This window comes from Hemiscyllium ocellatum, chromosome 10 (assembly GCF_020745735.1).
Source record: "Hemiscyllium ocellatum isolate sHemOce1 chromosome 10, sHemOce1.pat.X.cur, whole genome shotgun sequence".
NCBI classification, from domain to species: Eukaryota; Metazoa; Chordata; class Chondrichthyes; order Orectolobiformes; family Hemiscylliidae; genus Hemiscyllium; species Hemiscyllium ocellatum.
Genome location: NC_083410.1, coordinates 17,266,979 through 17,274,477, shown reverse-complemented (window position 1 = coordinate 17,274,477; position 7,499 = coordinate 17,266,979).

Sequence of the window (7,499 nt, the reverse complement as noted above, 5' to 3'; positions counted from 1 at the left end):
GTTATACTGTCGGTATAATTTCATCCTACCAAATTAATAACTTCACATTTTTCTGTGTTGGAATTCATCTGCCATCTGTTCAGCTACTCCAACAGATTTTCCATGTCCTTTTGAAGTTCTGTACTATTCTCTCAGTTCACGATGCTTTAAGTTTTATATCATATGCGACTTTGAAACTGCCCTATACACCAAGGTCTAGGTTATTTAAGATATATCATGAAAAATAAGATTCCCAAAACCAAGTCCAAGGGAATTCTTTTACAAACCTTCCTCCAGCTGAAAAACATTTATTAACTATTACTGAATGGCCAAAGTATTCCAATCAGGGCCAGAAAGTCAGACCTTAATCAATTAAAAACTTTCCCAGTTACCTTTTAGATGTCTTCTACACTGGAGATTCTTGGAGCAAGGTCCTCTTGTTGCAAACCCATTCAATAATCTATGAATCCAGCAATGAGGAGTATTGGAGTGGAAACCATGTCCCCCTTTATGCAGTTATAAGTATGCCATGTTCTGTGACTTAAATATTGAGGCCACCCCAAACTACTTCATTCAACAGGTCCTGTAAAAGGAGTAAGATAAGTAAGGGTGAATGAGTGGGGAATAGGTAGCAGTTAAGTGAGGAGAAGCAGGGTGTTAGATGAGTGAATGAGAGCTCAGGGTAGGGGAATGTTAGATCTAGTGACAGGTGCAGGTGGAGGGGGAAGACCAACTCTGGGAACGAGTGGGCGATGGTGATTTTTATTTAAGAAGACTATTCTGGTTTTCCTTACTTAAACTGCATTGGTTTATGTGATTATCAGTTGTGTACCACATCATTGTTTGCAGAGTCATTCCACTACCAAGGTTAAATTAGCTTGTAGTTGCTGGGCTTACTTTTGCTGCCTTGCATAAACAAAGTGTTCAACATTTGCAATTTTTCAGTCCATGGCACCACTCTAAGAGCTAGTGAAAAATTATGGTCAGTGCCTCTCCATTTTGCACTTTCAGTATTCTTGAATGCACTTCATTAGGTTCCAGTCCCTTATCAACTTTAGGGATAGATAAACTTGCCAATGCCCCTTTTCAATTTTAAATCCTAATAGTGTTTGAATTACTTCCTCTTTTACTATGGCCTGAGTAGCATCATCTTTGGCAAAAATAGCTACAGGCATTAATTTAACAGCCTAGATATTCCGAGGAGTGGCAAGCACAGTTAGATTGCCACCGTGCTTTTATTTTTTTCCAAATCTGGCTCCTTCAATAATTCAGAACACTCTTGAAATAAACACAGCTCTCCTCTATGGCAGGATTGTCAGAGGAAGTCAAATTATGCCTCCTATTGTAGCAGTCAGCATGCTGTATTCTAGGAATCAAATGTCTAGCACCGACAGTTTTGATAGCTGCTGGGCGATTATGAAAGGTCAATGTGGGGTTAGGATGGCAGTTGGTTAAGGGATTCGAAGCCAAGTGGTTAGCATGCCAAGTAAAGAGGGTTGAGTATAGGTCTGAGGAATATTAGGGCAGGGGTGTCAGGCCAGCAGGGGGAGTCATGTTGAGGCAAGTGGAAGTGGGGCTGGGGGTGCAGAAATCAGTTGAAAGGTGCTGATCCAGGAGGTGGTGTGGTTATCACGGGTTCAGGGCTGTAAGAGTGTAAGGGAAAGTGTAGTTGAAGGGGTAGTGTGGTAAGCTTAGGGGTCAGTTTAATTGTTACCCATAAATTAAATCTAACTTTCAATGTGCAACTATTAATGGAAGCAGAACCCTCCAAATGGATTCTTTTAGAAGGTCCCATACATACAGAAATTGCCCTTTTGGACTGTTCAATATCCCAAATAATTCCCACACAGTCTGCTGCATTCAGGATTCCACATGGTCTTGACACATAACTCCAATATGCGTTGCTTCAACAATTCTCTGGCTTTCAGAATATCTCAGCCAATATCTCAGCTTTAACTTGTGTGTCCATACAAAAATCCCTTCTTTGGTTACTAATTATCCCTACTCGTCCTTCTATCACCCTTTTAGCACTTCTGTTTTGAAGGATTCCCTCTTATGTTGGCTGCTGGTCTTTTTCCAGATTTCCTCTTTGCTTCTTTTGCTTCTTCACCTCTCCCTTGAATATTCCATATTTAGCTTGGTTTTCAATTGTATATTCTCCCTGACAGTTGTCGTAAGCACATACTTTGTTCTTTATCTTGATTTCTAGCTCCTTCATCATCCGAGAAACACTGGATTCATTTACCTTACCTTTCCCTTTCTAGGAAATATGCCTTAAATGAGCCCAATTCTTTGAATTATTCAGAGACCATTTTTTTCTGCCAACCTTTGACTCCAATTTATTTAGCCTGAATCTGTTCTTAGTGCACTGAAGCTGGATTTCTAACTGATTGAATCTCTCTTCATATATCAGTCCTGCCATCCCAGGAATCAATTGCAATATGTGAAATTCCAGTATAAAAGTATTCACCTCTCCTTCGGTCAGTCTCTACAGAGGAACCTCGGTTATCCAAACAAGATGGGCGGGCACAATTTCGTTCGGATATTTAATTATTCGGTTAATTGATTCAATGCCTCCTTTGGGGCTCTGAGTTTTCTGAAGTTACATTTTTCCTCGCTCTGCCTGTCATTCTCCCTCTCTCTGTCTCAGGGTTTGTTTCTGAACAGACACACACTTGTGTGTAAGGGACCTGCAGCATTGCTGAAGCCCTCTGCCCCCAAATCAGTTCAATGGGATTGACATAGTGAGCACTTGCGAAGTCCGCTCCCCGTTCAGGAGACTAGGCAGCAGGACACCGCGCAGAAGACCCCACCACCCCTGCCCACCCCATCCAACTGCCCCCATCTGACCCCCAACCCTGCTCACATTTGACCCCCCCGCCCCCAACCCTGCCTCGGTTCGACCCCTAACCCCATCCGCTGTCCGATCCCCAAACCCTGACCCTGTCCAATTCCATCCATACTATTTGTAGGTCTGATATGAATGAATATTGTCAACAGTTTGTGATGTTAATAAACCTCGACATATTTCCTAACAAGAACTTTGTAGTATATGAACTAATATGTTGGTCAGCACGTTAATGTCATACTACCTGTTTGACACAAGAAACCATGTCATGATATTAGTAAGTGACACTGAAAGCTAATGGGTACAGCTAGTTAGTGGCAACCAAAGGCACTAAAAGGTGGCAGTTGTAACGAGTTTTTTCCTAACAGTCATTCATCATATACCTGAGCTTCAAGCTACAACCTGGAATAATGTGTTATGACCTGTATTAAAAGACATTAATTTTAATGGAGAAGAAGCATTTGTGGAGTACATTTTTTTTCAAAAAGGTCACACACAGTTGCTCAGATTAATAAAAATGACAGTTTTATAATCACTGAAAAATAGGTCCAGTTTAGAAAAAATGGTCTTAGAATAAATTAGAGAAAAAGTTTTGTGTGTTGCTATGACTTTAATCACCATCTTGCTTTTTTTGGAAATGGTATAAAAACAACAAAAAAAGCAGATGTGACATCACTACTCATTTTTTGATACAAATACCATCTACAGGCTCAAGCCTACTACTTTTCAGGCAGCAACAGAAAAGGAGAAGGCAACAAAAAAAATATAAAACAGAAGACTGACTTTTTAAAGAGCATTGTATAGATGGAAAGACAACATCTGAGCATGGATTGGAGCTCCACTGATATTCTGTTAGAACTTCAGTTATTTAAAGAAAATAATCAACAAGTAGCTGACATTCAAGAAAAGCTGAAATTAGAAGTGGATTCCGTGGCCCAAAACACAATCATCCAACAGTCAAGCATCATACTGGTTAGTGCGCATCATATACTGCATTTTGGCACTATAATGGGTGACTAAATCCGAGGCAACTAAATATGACACTCAAGGGACACCCATACAAGACCCTTCCCTAGAAGAGCTGAATCCCAAGTTCTCAGGAACCGAACATATTTCCAAGCTTAATGCCAAACATGGATGTTGGTTCATTCATCTTTTCCTGGAGACACAAGAACTGATAATTTCAGAATACCTTTCAATAAATTCTGTTTCCTCGGTTTACCATTTGGATTATCCTTAAGCCAGGTGCGGTTTTGAGAGGTTATTGACAGATCATTGCTAATGGTTTCTGGTCGGTACAAACAATGCTTGCAAATAAGAATGTGGGAAACAATTATATTCTGCAACCAGATCAAAAGTTTACCTTTCAATGTTGGAGTAGTTTGCCTGAGCTGACAAGTGACAATATTTCAGTTGAATAAAGGGAACTATGGAGCTATGAGGGAGGAGCTGGCCAAAGTTCAATGGTGCAATACCTTAGCAGGGATGACAGTGGAGGAACAATGGCAGATATTTCCGTGTATAATGCATAAGATGCAGGATCATTTCATTCCAAAAAGGAAGAAAGATACTATGAGGAGGCAGGGATGGCCGTGGCTGACGAGGGAAGTTAAGAAACATATAAAGTCAAAAGAGAAAAAGTATAACATAGCAAAGATGAGTGGGAAAATGGAGGATTGGGAGGCTTTTAAAGAACAACAGAGGATTACTAAAAAGGAAATATGCAGAGAAAAAAATGAGGTATGAAGGTAAACTGGCCAAAAATATAAAGGAGGGTAGTAAAAGCTTTTTTAGGTATGTGAAAGGCAAAAAAATGGTTAAGACTAAAATTGGGCCCTTGAAGACAGAAACAGGGGAATATATTATGGCAGAAGAGTTGAATTGGTACTTCAGATCTGTGTTCACTGGGGAAGACACAAGCAATCTCCCAGAAGTAACATTGGCTAAAGGACCTGAACTGAAGGGAATTTATATTTGCCAGGAATTGGTGTTGGAGAGACTGTTAGGTCTGAAGGCTGATAAGTCCCCAGGGTCTGATGGTCTACATCCCAGGGTACTAAAGTAGGTGGCTTTAGAAATCGTGGATGCGTTGGTGATCATTTTCCAGAGTTCGATAGATTCAGGATCAGTTCCTGCAGATTGGAGGGTGGCTAATGTTGTTACCACTTTTTAAGAAAGGAGCAAGAGAGAAAGCAGGAAATTATAGACCAGTTAGTCTGACCTCAGTGGTGGGAAAGATGCTGGAGTCTATTATAAAGGATGAAATTACGACACATCTGGATAGCGGTAACAGGATAGGTCAGAGTCAGCATGGATTTATGAAGGGGAAATCATGCTTGACTAATCCTCTGGAATTTTTTGAGGATGTAGCTCTGAAGATGGACAAGGAAGATCCAGTAGATGTAGTGTACCTGGACTTTCAGAAAGCCTTTGATGAAGTCCCACATAGGAGGTTAGTGAGCAAAATTAGGGCACATGGTGTCGGGGGCAAAGTACTGAGTTGGATTGAAAATTGGTTGGCTGACAGAAAACAAAGAGTAGTGATAAACAGCTCCCTTTCAGAATGGCAGGCGGTGACCAGTGGGGTAACGCAGGGATCAGTGATGGGACCGCACCTTTTTACAATATATATTAATTATATAGAAAATGGTATTAATAGTAACATTAGCAAATTTGCTGATGATACAAAGCTGGGTGGCAGGGTGAAATGTGAGGAGGATGTTAAGAGATTACAGGGTGACCTGGACAGGTTAAATAAGTGGACAGATGCATGGCAGATGCAGTTTAATGTGGATAAGTGTATGGTTATTCGCTTTGGTGGCAAGAACAGGAAGGCAGATTACTACCTAAATGGAGGTACAACAGGTAGTGAAGAAAGCTAATAGCATGCTGGCCTTCATAACAAGAGGGATTGAGTATAGAAGCAAAGAGCTTCTTCTGCAGCTGTACAGGGCCCTGGTGAGACTGCACCTGGAATATTGTGTGCAGTTCTGGACTCCAAATTTGAGGAAAGACATTTTGGTTATTGAGGGAGTGCAGTGTAGGTTCACAAGGTCAATTCCTGGAATGGCGGGACTATCTTATGTTGAAAGATTGGAGCGACTAGACTTGTATACCGTTGAGTTTAGAAGACAGAGAGGGGATCTGATTGAAACGTATAAGATTACTCTGGAGGCAGGAAACATGTTTCCGCTGATGGGTGAGTCCCGAACCAGCGGACACAGCTTAAAAATAAGGGGTAGGCCATTTAGGACAGAGATAAGGAGAAACTTCTTCACCCAGAGAGTGGTGGGTGTGTGGAATGCTCTGCCCCAGAAGGCAGTGGAGGCCCAGTCTCTGGATTCGTTTAAGAAAGAGTTGGATAGAGCTCTCAAGGATAGTGGAATCAAGGGTTATGGAAATAAGGCAGGAACAGGATACTGATTGAGGATGATCAGCCATGATCATAATGAATGGTGGTGCAGGCTCGAAGGGCAGAATGGCCTACTCCTGCACCTATTATCTATTGTCTATTGTCTATTTACGGATGCAATAGGCTTATTGTCCTTAAAAAACATGTTCCAAGCCTGTTCTGGGATGTATTTGCTACCAATGCAGTAAGCCTAGAAGGATAATAATGTTGAAGAACACATTTGTTGGATGTGGATGGCATAGTGGCTTAGTGGTTAGCATTGCTGTCTCAGTGCCAGGGACTTTGTTCAACTCCACCCTTGGGTGACTGTCTGCATGGAGTTTGAACATTCTCCCTCTGTCTGCATGGATTTCCTCTGGGTGCTCTGGTTTTCTCCTATAGTCCAAAGATATGCAGGTTAGATGAATTGGCAATGTTAAATTGTCCATAGTGTCCATGGATATGTAGGTTGGGTGCATTAGCCATTGGAAATGCAGGGTTACAATAATAGGCTGGGTCTGGGTGGGACGCTCTTTGGAGGGTCATTGTAGATCCGATGGGGGCTGAATGGGGAAAGAAATATTCTCGCCATTGTTAAGGTTGATGGAGTTAATATGTTTCATGCAACTTGATTAGCTGACGAATATCTGCCTGGCCACAAAAAATGAGTTCACATGCCAATCCCTTGTTTTTTCCTGTGCCCATTGTAGATCCGATGGGAGCTGAATGGTTTGCTTCTACATGGCAGGGATTCTATCATGATAAAGCATTTTTGAGAGAGTGAAAATACGCTGGTGATCTTTCAGGCATGTGCATGGTTTGTTTTTATGGAGAAGATCGAGTCACAGAGATATACAGCACAGAAACGGACCCTTCAGTCCAACCAAATATTCTAATTTAATTTAGTCGCATTTGCAAGCACTTGGCTTATATTCCTATAAACTCTTTCTATTCCTACCAAAAACCTATGTTTTTATTTTTGCTACTGTTTACCTATTATTTATTATCTATGCTACCTAACTATGTGATCTGCCTGTATTGCTCGCAAAACAAAGCTTTTCATTGTGCCTCAGTACACGTGACAATAAATTCAATTCAATTCAAATGCCTTTTAAATGTTGTAAATGTACCAGCCTCCACCACTTCCTCTGGCAGCTCATTCCATACATGCACCACCCTCTGCGTGAAAAAGTTGCCCCTTAGGTTCCTTTTATATCTTTCCCATCTCACCTTAAACCTATGCCCTCTAGTTTTGCACTCCCCCACCCTATCCATGCTCCT